Source organism: Urocitellus parryii, chromosome 9 (assembly GCF_045843805.1).
Source record: "Urocitellus parryii isolate mUroPar1 chromosome 9, mUroPar1.hap1, whole genome shotgun sequence".
Lineage (NCBI taxonomy): Eukaryota > Metazoa > Chordata > Mammalia > Rodentia > Sciuridae > Urocitellus > Urocitellus parryii.
Window position 1 is genome coordinate 74,058,272 of NC_135539.1, and position 13,349 is coordinate 74,071,620.

A 13,349-nucleotide genomic window follows, 5' to 3' on the forward strand; every position below is an offset into this window, starting at 1 on the left:
GTACATGGCACTGTCTGTGAGTGATGGCATCTGTCCTCAACTGCCCTTGAGTTTCTAATTCTATCCTACTCTTTTGTGACCTGCTGATTTCAAAGACCAAGAAGGAACTAACTACCTGTTCAGATATAACCTGCTTACAGTTGAACCAGTTTACTCCTCTGTGAGAAAGTTCAGATCCTTGACTGGGCTGAGATATGCTTTAGGGTCACCTTACCCAGAGTACCTGCGTAAGACAGCTTTTCTTGGGTCCTGTGCCCATACTCTCAGACCTGGTCCAAATTGGACGAAGGCTCCTGTTTCTCAAAAAGAGAGTGAGCCATTAAATTGGTCCAGAAGGACCAGGTGTCTGCAGAAATTTCCCTTCTCTTTGACAGAAGTCATATTCCGGTGACCCATGGTAGAGGATGGAGAATAGAAAGTTCAGTTCTTCATGTAGGGCTCCGTGCATGGGCCACGTTCTTAGTCCTGGCAAGTGAGTTAATGTCTGCTCTTCACTGGACACCTGAGGTCCATAAAGGCACCGCCAATCCGATGAGGCCAACTTCTCTCCTCAGTGAGCTGGGGGAAATAGATAGAAAGCCCTGGAAGTTACAGAATGACAGAATAAATAATTTCTCTCACACCTTCTTCCTCACCCCATTTGAGACATGCCAATTAGATGAAAAAAGAAAAGAAAAAGAAAAAAAAATAGTCCCAGCAGAAAACAGTCTTGGCCCCGAGGGAGAGCCAAGAAGGAAATGGCTGGCTCAGGTGGATGGGATTCCAGAGAGGGCACCCAGAGGCCAGCATGGTCAAGGCTTAGCCCTGTTCCCTTTCAGAAGCAAGAGGGTATCTCTGCAGCTATCTCAGTGTTCCTCTGTTCCTCTCTCTCTGTTTGTGGTTCCTAATTGACTTCATCAAAGGTGCATTCTGGGATTCGATTATAATGTAAAGAAAGTCTTGAGTTGAGTGTCCCTTAAACTCTGGAGCTAGAGTCATTGTCCCAGGACCAGCTCTGCCTGGAGTCAGCAGCCCTCCATCTCCAACCATTTCAATGCAGTTTCTAAAGAGGTCTCTTTTTGGTTTCCCTTTTAATGAGACGCCTCTGAGACACTTGCTTTCTTCACACAGATTTCTTGGAAGAACTCTAAGGTCTTGAAAGTTTGTAGTAAACCAGTTAGACCCTTAGCTAATAAGTGTGCTACCGAGTCTTTAAATATTTTCTATTTCCAATTCTTAGAACAAGGACCTGCCTATACCAGGCATTCAAGAGATACTTTTTGTGGGTACAGCCTCTCCCCAGACAGACTGTAGAAATCTCACAGGAATAATTACAAGTCCCTCTAGGTTGGATAGTAACTAAAGCTGGTAAAACCTGAAAAAAGTTTATAATTTTATATATTAATTGTATTCTAAGGATATTAACTCTTTTTTAAGTATTTATTTTTTTAGGTGTAGATGAATACAAAACCATGCCTTTATTTTTATGTGGTGCTGAGGATCGAACCCAGGTCCCGCCCGTGCTAGGCGAGCGCTCTACCGCTGAGCCACAATCCTAGCCCTCAGGATATTAACTCTTAGTTTTGATAAGTGCACCACATTTTTATATGATACTGACTTTAGGAGAAACTGGCAGAAGGATGTATGGGAGTCTCTCTACCATATTTGCAACTTCTGGGAAGTTATTTCAAAATTAAAAATATATATATTTCAAGAACCATCTAGTCTCACGCATCTAAGAAATCTAGGAAAGTTAACTTGTAAATGTCCAGAATCCTAGCACCAGGAATACAAGTTTTTTCCTTAGTTACATGGACTTCAGTCTAACAGTTAGTGAGGAACCAAGTTACCCCCAGAATTCAGGTATCCTAAACATCTCGTCCTGGGTAAGTCTATACAAACACTGACTGCGTGAAAGCCGTGGCGATGATGTGGAGATTTTAAAATATTGTTTTTAAAAGAAAAAACAGAAAGTGAAGAATAGCAGATGATGTAGCCACACTCGCCACTGTCCTGCAGGTCTGCTGCTTGGGGCATGGGGCCAGGACCCAGGGCCATAGAAATCCAGTTATCAAAATTGACTCTGGAAGAGAGAAATTAACAAACTAGTAACAATGGAAGAAATTAGGAAAGTTGTAAAAAAAAAAAAAAAACAATCAGCCCCCATATCACCAGGCTCAGCTCGTATGAGAAGAAAAAAAAAATTCAAGATCTTAAGCCACGTGATGAGGTCAGAAGTTCACACAAAGAGACCACTGATTCTAACATCTTCAAAACAATATATGTCACCTCACATTACAAATGTTGGTGAAATGAAGTATGACTTGTGTGGCTGCTACAATGTAGCCATCTCACATTTCCTTTGTCAGCAGTAGCTCTGAAATCAAGGAGGGATGGATTTTGACACTTTTATTACAGAATCTTTCCCCCATTCATGCAGAAAACTACCACCCTGGCACTATGTTTGGTCTACAAGAGGATTTTTCTTGCCTTCTCCAAAGGTACAACAGCGTCCTAGTGTTTGCAACCCATAGTGCGGCAGCAGTATTTTCAGGGACAACGGGAGCCGTTTCCACTCCACTCGAAAGACTTCAGACATTGCTTCAAGACCACAAGCATTTTGACCAATTTATAAACACTTATCAGGCTTTCAGGGCTGAAATTCCATGGAATTGGAGAATATTATAAAAGTTTGGTGCCCATTCTTTTCCCTCATGGATTCAGCAACATCCTCTCTTTTAGCCTTTGAAGTCCCTTTAAGGGGCATCTGCCTGCTGCAATGACTCACAGTGCTCATTTGGTCAATGACTTTATCATTAACAGGAAAAACAAAAGACATTGATCAGATTTAATGTGGTAAAATTTCTTTACATTCTGTGAAGAAGGAAATTATAAAATGTATCAAAAAAACAAATGGAGATATATATATATCATGTTCATAGATCATAAGACTCAAAAGGATAACTATGTCAACTGTTTCCTATATTGAACACTAGCTTCAGTCTAGGCATTTCGGAATGAGGAAAGGTGGATGTTTCAGTGTGTGCTAAAACATCTTGTTGCCTATAAGGAAAAAGTAAAATCAGACTTCCAGATAGCACTATTCACAAAAATCAGTTCTCGCCAGATAGAAACCTAAATGCAGAAGACAACACTGTGAAACTGTTAGATGAGACTGTAATAGAGTCCTCTTATGACCTTGGAGTATAAAAGGGTTAGATACATATATATTTTTTAAAAGAAAACCATAAAAGGGAAAAATAAAAAATTTAAGCACATTGAATAAAGAACTTCTGTTTATAAAAGATAGCATTAAGCTAGAAATCCACGCCTCTTATTCTGTGGTAGAAAGAATTACAAGAAGATCCCCCAAATTCCTTCCCCTGTATATATGTCCTTGCTAAATCACCTTTCCAGACCTAGGAATATCACAGAATAGTCACTTCTTTGATTAGGTTAAATATATGGCAAAAAGTTAATAGCATAATCATTCCCATGATTACCCTACATTATATAACTTCTCTTTCAGCTGCAAAAAAATCTGCCATAGCCATCTGGAAAAAGATACTTCCGATGGTTTTTAATAGGTATTGTAAGCAGCCAGGTTGTGAGACAGCAGTGTTGTTAGGACCTGAGTGCAATGTCTAGGAGCTGAGAGTGGCTCTCAGTCATCGGCCAACAAGAAAAAAAACAGGACCTCAGCCCTACAACCACAAGGAACTGAATTTTTCCACCAGCCTGAAAGAGGCACCAAGCTCCAGATAAGAACACATTCCAGATGACTTTGGTTTTGTGAGACTCTGAGCAAAAAAACTCAGCTATCCCATGTCGGGCCTTCTGACCCACAGAAAGTAGAAGATAATCACATGTTGTTTTAAGTTGCTAAGTTGGTGGAATTTTGTTATATAGCAGTAAATTACTAATATGTACTATTATAGATAGATTATGGACCTAAATGTAAAGCCTAAAACTATGAAACTTTTGCAAGAAAATATAGACAGAAGTCTTTATGATCTTGAGTTAGGCATTTATTAGCTACGCCACTAAAAGCATGATCTGTGAAAAAATTGACAAATTAAATGCCATCAAAAATGAGAACTTCTGCCTTTTGAAAGGCAGTGTTACGAAAACAAAACAAAACAAAACAAGTGATTGACAGAAAGAAAATGCTCACAAGTCACTTCTGTCCAGAACAAATAAAAAAAACCCTCAAAATTCAATAAGTAAACAAATAACCCAATTTTTTTAAATGAACAAAAGCTTTGAGTAGATACTTCACCAAAGAAGAGAGATGGATGGGTAAGCACATGAAATATCATTAGTTTTTAGTGAGGTGATTATTAAAACCACAATAAGATATCACTAGACCTTCCAGAAGGGAAGGGAGTCACTAGAAATAAACTATGCATTTTGAAGCATATTATAAATACCCCATATGAAAGGTATTAGTGGACTACATTGCATAAGAATACTAAAAATGATCCATTAAAAAGAAAAATACAAGGATAGAAATAGTTTAAGATTCATGTTATAAAACAAGATAAATTATTGTATTATTAGTTATTTTATAATCATTCACTATAGTGTGTACATAAAAATGTAAGTTATTTATGGAGGAGATGTTCTATAAATGATATATATAGTAAAAGTGTACATGAGTGCATCAAGCTTAATTTGGGGCTTCAGGAAATGATTAAATGAATATAGAAATCAGAGGTAACTCATTTCCTTTCACTAACCATGAAGTTCAGATTTTTCCCTACACATATTTAATGAAAACGAAAACTAGGATACAATCTACACAGTTTCTAGCAGCTAGCACATAATTTCAATTTTTGTTACCAGGAGGTAGACATTACTATACATTAAAAAGAAAGTAAAAGGAAGATTGGTGATAAATATAGGTATTAACAATCATATAAAATGATGCAGAGAGATACTCAAAGAATTCAGGTAAAAGTTTTTCTTTCTTTTTTTTTTTTGAATTTTTAATATTTATTTTTTAGTTCTCGGCGGACACAACATCTTTGTTGGTATGTGGTGCTGAGGATCGAACCCGGGCCGCACGCATGCCAGGCGAGCGCGCTACCACTTGAGCCACATCCCCAGCCCTTTATTTCTTATTTAGAAATAATTTTCAACATACAGAAAAGTTGCAAGAGTGGAAACTGAACAACAAAACAACTCATTACTTTTATTGAGAGCTACCTATTTTAACATCTTTTCCATGTATCATTGTCTCTGTGAGGTGTATGTGTGCATGTGTGTGTTTGTGTGTGTGTAAATTTTTACTTCGTCCTTTGAGACACCATGAACCTAAAATTTCATAGTAGAGTGAGAAAAGACATAGAAGTTTTATCTGTTGGTATTTTTTAATGTTTCTTGAAGTTCCATTAGTCCTAAAAAAAAAAATTTCATTACATTTCTAAAGAATACTTCTGCTCTTACTTTGTTTTAGTCAGCTTTTCATCACTGTGACAAAATTCTTGAAAAGAAAAAACAACTTAAAGGAGGAAAAGTTTATGTTGACTCATAGTCTCAGAGGTGTCAGTCCATGGTCAGCTGACTCTATTGCTTTGGGCCCGAGGTGAGGGAGAACATTATGGTGGAAAGGCATGGTGGAGGAAAGCCACTCAGCTCATGGCAGCCAGAAAGCAGAGAAAGAGAGAGAGAGAGAGAGAGAGAGCGCGCGCAAGGAAGAGGCTGAGGACAAGATATATGCATCATGGGCATGCCACAGGTGACTTGCTTTCTTCAACTAGACCCCATCTCTTTTACAGTTCTCATTACCAATAGTAACTGCTACGATTAAATATGTTTTTAGTATTTAGCATTCAATATTTCTTATTAATGTTCTCTGCTTTGCTCTTAAGGAACTCTCATTCAAACGGGATATATCCTTTGAGAGTAGTAGAAAAACACGAGACCAAGACACAGAAATAAAATTATCATTACTTCCACCACTTCACCATAGGCCATGCAGAATAATTTCTAACAAAATGACTCTATCTTACACCAAAGGCAGGTGTAAGATACAAATCCCAAGGTTTATGTACCTTGATTAACCACTGAGAGAGTCTTACTCTGTCTCTGGTCCTTGAAGTATTCTACATTGCTAAGGCAATGCAATTTGGTAAGATTTGAAGTGGGCAAGCCGTGCATTCTTAGGTACATCCATTCTACAAAAGGATGCATATGGAATTTAAAATCTGGGAATTGCTAGACACTATTGCTATTTCCTTTACTTCTTAGAAATTTTTCCTTTTAAGCTGCCAGTTTGAAGGACTCTGTCCAAATGGTTGTCTGGGCAGAGAATGGCCTTGGGGAAGGAGAGAAACTGAATTCAGGTTCTTAGAAGAGACTGGGGAGATGATGTGTCCTCTTCTGACTGTTGAGGATCAAGAGTTGGGATTCAAAGGGGAAGGCATAGTTAGTAGGTTCTGTTTTTCCCCTTGGCAGTAACCGTAGCATCTGATAAATATCATATGATCAAAATGGCAACCAAGAATATGATGTTTGATTAATCAAGTGAAAAGCAATTTGGTTGGTAAAAGACAAAAAGGCATTTGTCTTTTAGTTTAGATCAAAGGCATTTACCTTTGGTTAAGACCTAGAACGTCCCCCAAAGGCCTGTGTTAAACCCTTGGTCACCAGCCTGTGGAGCTCCTCTTGGGAGGTGGTGCAACTATTATGGTTGAGATCCGGAATGTCTGCCAAGGCTCATTTACTTAAAGTTTGGCTTCAAATGTCCAGAGGTGGTACGTTTCGGAAATGATTGCATCATGAGGGCTTTTAACCTCATTAGTGGATTAATCCACTTGGTGGATTAATCATTTCAATGAATTAATGGGAGATGGTAGAAACTGTAAGGAAGTGGAGCCTCGTGGAAGGAATGAGGTCCCTGGGGGCCTGCCCTAGAAGGGTATATTTTGTTATGGCCCCTTTCTCTCCTTTGATCTATTTTTCTCTGCTTCCAAGCTACCATGAACTTAGCAGTTTTCTCCCACCATCCCTTTCCAAATCAATGGAGCCAGTCAGCTGAGAATTAAAACCTCAGAAACTGTGAGCCAAAATAAATCTTTTCTACTTTAAGTTGTTTATGTCAGATATTCTGGTCACAGCCTGAAAAGCTAACTCACAAGACATAAGTCACCTGAAAGAGAAGGATGGGAATTCCCACATGGGAATTTTGTCACCACGTTATTTGCTGTGAGACTGGTGTGCGGTGTGACTTGAGTGGGCTCTGCATTCTCTGAGATGAATAAGACTCTGATACCAGAGATTCCAATGGACGAGGTCTTGCTGCTCATCCCAAAAACCAAACAGAAAAGGGAAGGATGGCAAGCAGGAAAGGAGCCTTCATCACTAGGACCCTACTGGGAAGGCAAAGTGAAATCAAGCATCTCAGTCCTGTCTTCCAATTACTGTCATGAGATTTCTTTAGGCTTAGAGGAAGAATTGAGGCAGGTGAGAGGTAGGTGTAATGAAGAAGTCTTGATCAAACCAATCCTGGTTGATCATCCTCTCAGTTCTCGTTCTATGGGTGGCTCCAGAAAAGTCCTTATCACTTGAGAGGGCAGTCTTCACTTGCTGTGCAGGATGCAGAATGTTACCTATCAGACCTGTGATTTAGAAGGGGAAAGTTGGGTCCCCATGAGATGATTGCTCCCGTGCAGGGGACAATCTCACCGTGAGACCATGTGCCTGCAAAGCTACACTGTTCAGGGAAGGTATAGGCAATGACAGGAGACATAGGTCCCACTCCAGGAGTCTGGAACCTGATACTGTAAATGCCCTGAAAATCCTGCCCCAGTCTTGAAAGGGGATGAGATAGGTAAGGCAAATTTAGGGATAATAAAGCTTGTATTAGCAGTTGTTAGAAGAATACTCCTTAAATGATTGGTGTACCTATATGCAGAGCTAAGCAGGTCACAAAGTTGTTAAGGTAATAAAGATACCAAGTAAAGGCTTATGCCAAGCTGTATCCTACTTTTAGATACTCATTGGACATCTGCTTGCTTTATTTATATTTATTTATTTGCCTCTGGAGTGGATGAGGGGCTTGTCCTATTCATTCATTCATTCATTCATTCATTTCCTAAAAGCAGAGAAAGACTATTATAAATGTAAGAAAACTTTTCTGGCTTTTTTAGAAAAGAGAAAATATAAACGGTAAGGATCTATCTGTGGCAGATACACCCCTTGGAAAGTATACCAAAAAATGATGATCTGTTTTAGAGAAGTAAGGAGGAGAGAAAAATATACACTGCATAAACCCCCTAACTATACAAGCTTCTAGTTACTTGCTTTTATCACTAATTTTAGAGGTCATGTAGCTAAGCAATATACTCACATGAATTTTGCTGCAGATAACACCTCTGGTGTGTGGATCAGATGGTAATTGCTGCCTATGTTGTATTTCAGGAAATTGGAGGCTACTTTAATCTACCTCAGACACGCTGAATTGAAGAATGTGAGCTTAAAGTGAATATTATAAAACAATCTTCAGAACTCAAAATTTATTCTGTAATTCAGAATTTCAAAACTCAACAAGGCTTTGAATTTATTATTAACATCTTTTTCAATAAAATTTTGCTCAGCTTTCCTTTATTCTATAGTCATCCTAAACTTCCTTCACCAAGCCACATTAATTCCTCAGTGTGTACTTTCAACACCTGGTCTGTCTCTTGCTTAAGACCAATTATGGGTTCAACCATACTTACCGAGAGCCTGCCGGGCGCCCACCGGGGACTTTTCCAGGCAGCAGGAAGGGCAGTGAGCTGTTCTGTTCTCAAAGAGCCTGCAATCTAGTGGTGGAAAATAAGTTACTACAAACTCTGTGAAACAGTGACATACAGAAAAATAATACAGGGCAGGGGAGACACAGTGACTTAGAAGACAGGGGGGCCTTGCTTTTTGTTGTTGTTGTTTTATTTTTATTTGTTTATTTATTTATTTTTACATAGCCTTGGAAGGCCTTTCTGATACAGGGACATCTGAATGGAGATCAAGAGGAAGAGTGGAGTGAGAGCCTTGTATACCTGGGGAGACCTTCCAGGCTCAGGGAATGGTGAACCCAAAGGCCCTGAGTTGGACTCACGTTCCCATGTTCAAGGACCGAGTTAGGCCGAGAGGCAAGAGCAAAATGAATGAGAAAGAAAGAGTGTAAGGAACTGGGATCACACCGCAAATGGAGCCAGAATGGCGTGCTGGTACTCCAGGAGGCCGAGACTTTGGCCTCGATCCTGAGATGGAAATTCTGAACCCCCTCTGTCGCAATATTTAGCCTTCTATGAAACACAGAATTTCTGCTCAATTTTTCTGTAAACCCAAAACTCTTAAAATAAATAAATAAAGACAATTAAGAGACTGGGAGATGGGGTTTGGTGCTTTAGGTTGCTCCAGCTTTCTACCTGGCAAAAACCTCTGAGGTCAGAAATCAGCCCTGACCACCTGATTTACATGTTAGGGAGACAGTGATTTTTGGAAGACAGTACAGCCATGAGGAGAAAAGACACACATTTACATTTTAAGAAACCATGCTTCCACGTTCACAAACCCCTCTCACCTAAAACAGTAAACTGCTGGGCAATCGAGGTTGTTCTTTCACCATGAGGCCCCACCCCCACCCCAGGGACCTGTGTAAAGAAGATTGTGTCCCACAGTGACAGACATTTGCAATAGAATCCATGCATTTGTTGTGGTGGTGGTTCTTTGTTTTTAGTGTTCTTTGTTTTATTTTTGGGCTACAATTGGTCTACCAAAACATTAGGCCTGCACCCATGATACCATCACCACAACCAACATACTAGACATATTCTTCACCTCCTGAAATGTCCTTTTGTTCTGTGGTTTCTTGGATATTTTAGATGTGTGGTAAGAAGTTGAGATCAGGTCTCTGGGCATGTTTTGAAGTGCACATAAGGTACTGTTAACTACAGGTTCATGTTGCCCAGCAGATCTCTACAGCTTTTTAATCATGCCTAACTGAAACTTTCTCCCCATAAAACAACCCCCACGTTTCCCTCCCCCAGCCCTTGGCAATCACCGTCCTGTTGTCTGCTTCTGAGTCTAACCATCTTAGATACCTGGTGTGGAGGGATATTCCCTACTCTCCCTTTTACTTATGAGGGTCAGTCTGGGCCAGTGGTTCTCACCTACTCTCTCTCAGGATCTGAGAACACCTCAAACCCTCCCCCCCAAAACACCGATTTGTAATGCATTCAGTTACAAACCCCAAGCTCCTGGAGGGAGACCAGGATGTGTGCACCGGGGAAACCTCTCTAGGAGACTGTGTTGTGCCACTCTGATTAAGAACAACTGAATTCATTCACGCCGATGAGCCCTGACATCTAACTGCTCGGGCACGTCCCATTTGGCTGGGGCCCCAGCAAAGGGGTCAAAAGGCTGATGGGTCAGGACTGGCATAATCCAGCTGTCCCCAAGCAGGGCCCTGTCAACTATGAAGGGAAGCACTTTGTTCAAAGCAACAAAGCTCACGTCTCCAGGGCCAGGTGGACTGCAAACAATCGCTCTCCCAAGGGCGGAAGCTGGTGCCTGTTGCCAGCAACTTCAGCTTGGAAGGTTGACAGACCGAGTCGTGAACACTGTGATGAGATGCATAGAAGCAGCAGTGGGACCAGCAGAGCGTGGAGTGAGCGAGTGGGTGCTTAGGAAGGCTGGTTGCCCTATGCAAGGATCTCTAAAGAAAATGGAGCTGCAGGTGTCCCTCTTCTTGGAGCCTGGACTGGGAGAGCCTGGTGTCCTCAAAGCAAAATGGCCCCCACTCTAGACCAGGGCTGAGCCCAGCAGGAACTTCCACACGGGGGTCCCACTCCACCCTCAGCCTCATTTTCTGCTCTTCAACAGACACCACTGAAAATGCCTTGACTTCAAATTACGTAACCAGCAGCACCAGAAGACGTGGGGGGAGGTGGTGATCTGGTCATAGCACCACACCATACACATCACTTAAGTGTTTTTTTTAAAAATTAGACTATTAAAAAGAGTATTGGTGGATGTCTAGTCCTGGTTGGGAAAACACCAAGTTTTTAAAAAAAGCAAAAGAAACTACAAAGGAATGACTGAGATTCCAAAGTAAAAATGTTTGGAGATCGAGGTCATCAAAAGCCATTGTAAATCAAAGGAAAACAGCATGCTAAGAAACTATTTGCAACACATTTCACCTCCAAATTAGTTTGAAATACAAATCGAAAGCCATCTGCCTGTTTACTCATTCTTCAACATTTAGTTTAGTGGAGGGTGGGAGATCCAGCCCAAGGCCACCCAGGTGAATCTCAGAGCTTGCCCCAAAGGTCCTGGATCCATTGCAGCTTCCCACAACCCAGTGGCTCTGTACTTTAAAGTATGTACACATCATCTTTTACAGGGGTCTTCAAATTTTCTTGGAAGATAATCTTAAAGACTGGGCCAGATTTGGGGACAAAGACTATCAAGATCACTGCAATGTCCCCTGCACCCAAAGTCTAATGTGAACTTAAACATGGCCTAGAACTCAGGGAACGTGGCCTCAACTTCATCAAATACTACGTTCCCTATCATGCTGTTTCCAGATCCCAGATCCAGGATTCATTTATGGACATGCCAAATGAGGGTGCCTGTTCTCCTCACAGCTAGTGTTGGCAAAGTGGAAGGGATGGATGGAGAGACTGATTTGGGAGTCAGAGCTATTTCTGGGATGCTTCAGTGGGTGCTTAGACGGAGCCCACAAGTGCTCATCCAGCCCTTAACTTGGTCTAATCTGCAGAGATGAAGACCAAGGCTCCAGGGTGAAAAAAAGGTCTCTGAATTTTTGGCAACTAATAAGAGGCAAAGAAATCACTGAAGGTAATCAAGTATTTCTGTTTGGAAATGACTAGAAGCAGGTGGGGAATGGTGGGAAATGAGAGGAACTAAAATGAAGCATGGCTTCCTACAGTGCTGTGGGGCCTGTTATGTGACACAGTGCTGGCCTGAGACCCACTGTGTGAAAAAGGAGGAGAAGGGGTATGGAACAAAGGGACTAATACTGACAGGCCACCGTCCCAAGCGCCAATGACAGACAGACAGCACCATGCATCTGTCAAACCCAAAGAACTGCACAACACAGAACATGAACCCTAAGGCAGGCCATGTTCTCTAGCTCCTAATAATGTACCCACTTCAGTCTATCAGTCCCAACACACAGACGACACTGGCACAAGATGTGAATAAGCAAGGAGACTATGTAGGACCAGGCAGCATATACAGGAACCCTACACAGGAACTTACAGTCAACCTAAAACTACTCTAAAAATGAAGTCTAAAAACTAGAAATGGAACCACCATTTGACCCAATTATCTGACTCCTGGGCATATACTCAAAGAACTTAAAATCAGCATACTACAGTGACGTTCCCACATCAATGTTTGTAGCAGCTCAATTCACAATAGCTAAACTATAGAACCGAACTAGATGCCCTTCAACAGATGGATAAAGAAAATGTGGTATATAAATACAATGGAATATTACTCAGCCATAAAGAGAAGAAATCATGGCATTTGCCAGTAAATAGATGGAATTGGAAACTATCTTGCTTAGTGAAATAAACCAATCCCCCCCAAAAACAAAGATTGAATGCTCTGATATGTGGATGCTAACTCACAATAAGGGGTGGTGGTAGGAGAGAATAGAAGTACTTTAGATTAGACAAAGGGGGGTGAAGGAAGAGAGGGGGGATGGGAATAGGAAAGACAATAGAATGAATCACTTCCCTATGTTTCATATATGAATATCTGATCAAAGTAATTCCACATCATGTACAACCAGAAGAATGAGAAATTGTACTTCATATATGTATGTCAAAATACACTCTACTGTCATGTATAACTAAAAAAAAAAAAAGTTTTAAATGTCTTATTGAAGAAAAAAATAAAGTCTAAGCCAAACAGTGACACACATCTGTAATCCAAGCAACTTGAGAAGCTGAAGCATGAGCATTAACAAGTTTTAGGCCAGCCTCAGGATTTTGGAAGATTCTTAGCAACTTAAGCAAGACTGTGTGTTAATTAAAACAAAACAAAACAAAACAAAACTGAGGATGTAGCTCACTAATAGGGTGCTTGCTAGCTTACAGAAGGCCTTGCCTGGGTTCAATCCTCAGCCCTTCAAAAAAAAAAAAAAAAGTTCTCTTAGTTTAAAATTGACACATCTTACTCTCCCACAGTGTAGGCAGCACATAGTCTGCATTTGAATGTCATGTTTAAAGGAAGACAATGAAGTAGGTCAAGAGCTGAGAGGTCCCATGACCATGAATGTCAAAAGATTCTCCTTTCTTCCCCCCAAACCAAACAAGTTTGGTGCATCAGTGTATTTCAAACAGTTATTTTTA

The 13,349-nt window shown here is 40.7% G+C and overlaps 1 pseudogene; it reads left to right on the forward strand.

Annotated features, from left to right (window-relative positions):
- The first annotated feature begins 2,204 nt into the window (after positions 1-2,204).
- Positions 2,205-2,821, forward strand: LOC113184934 (mitochondrial nicotinamide adenine dinucleotide transporter SLC25A51-like; annotated as a pseudogene).
- The last annotated feature ends 10,528 nt before the right edge of the window (positions 2,822-13,349 follow it).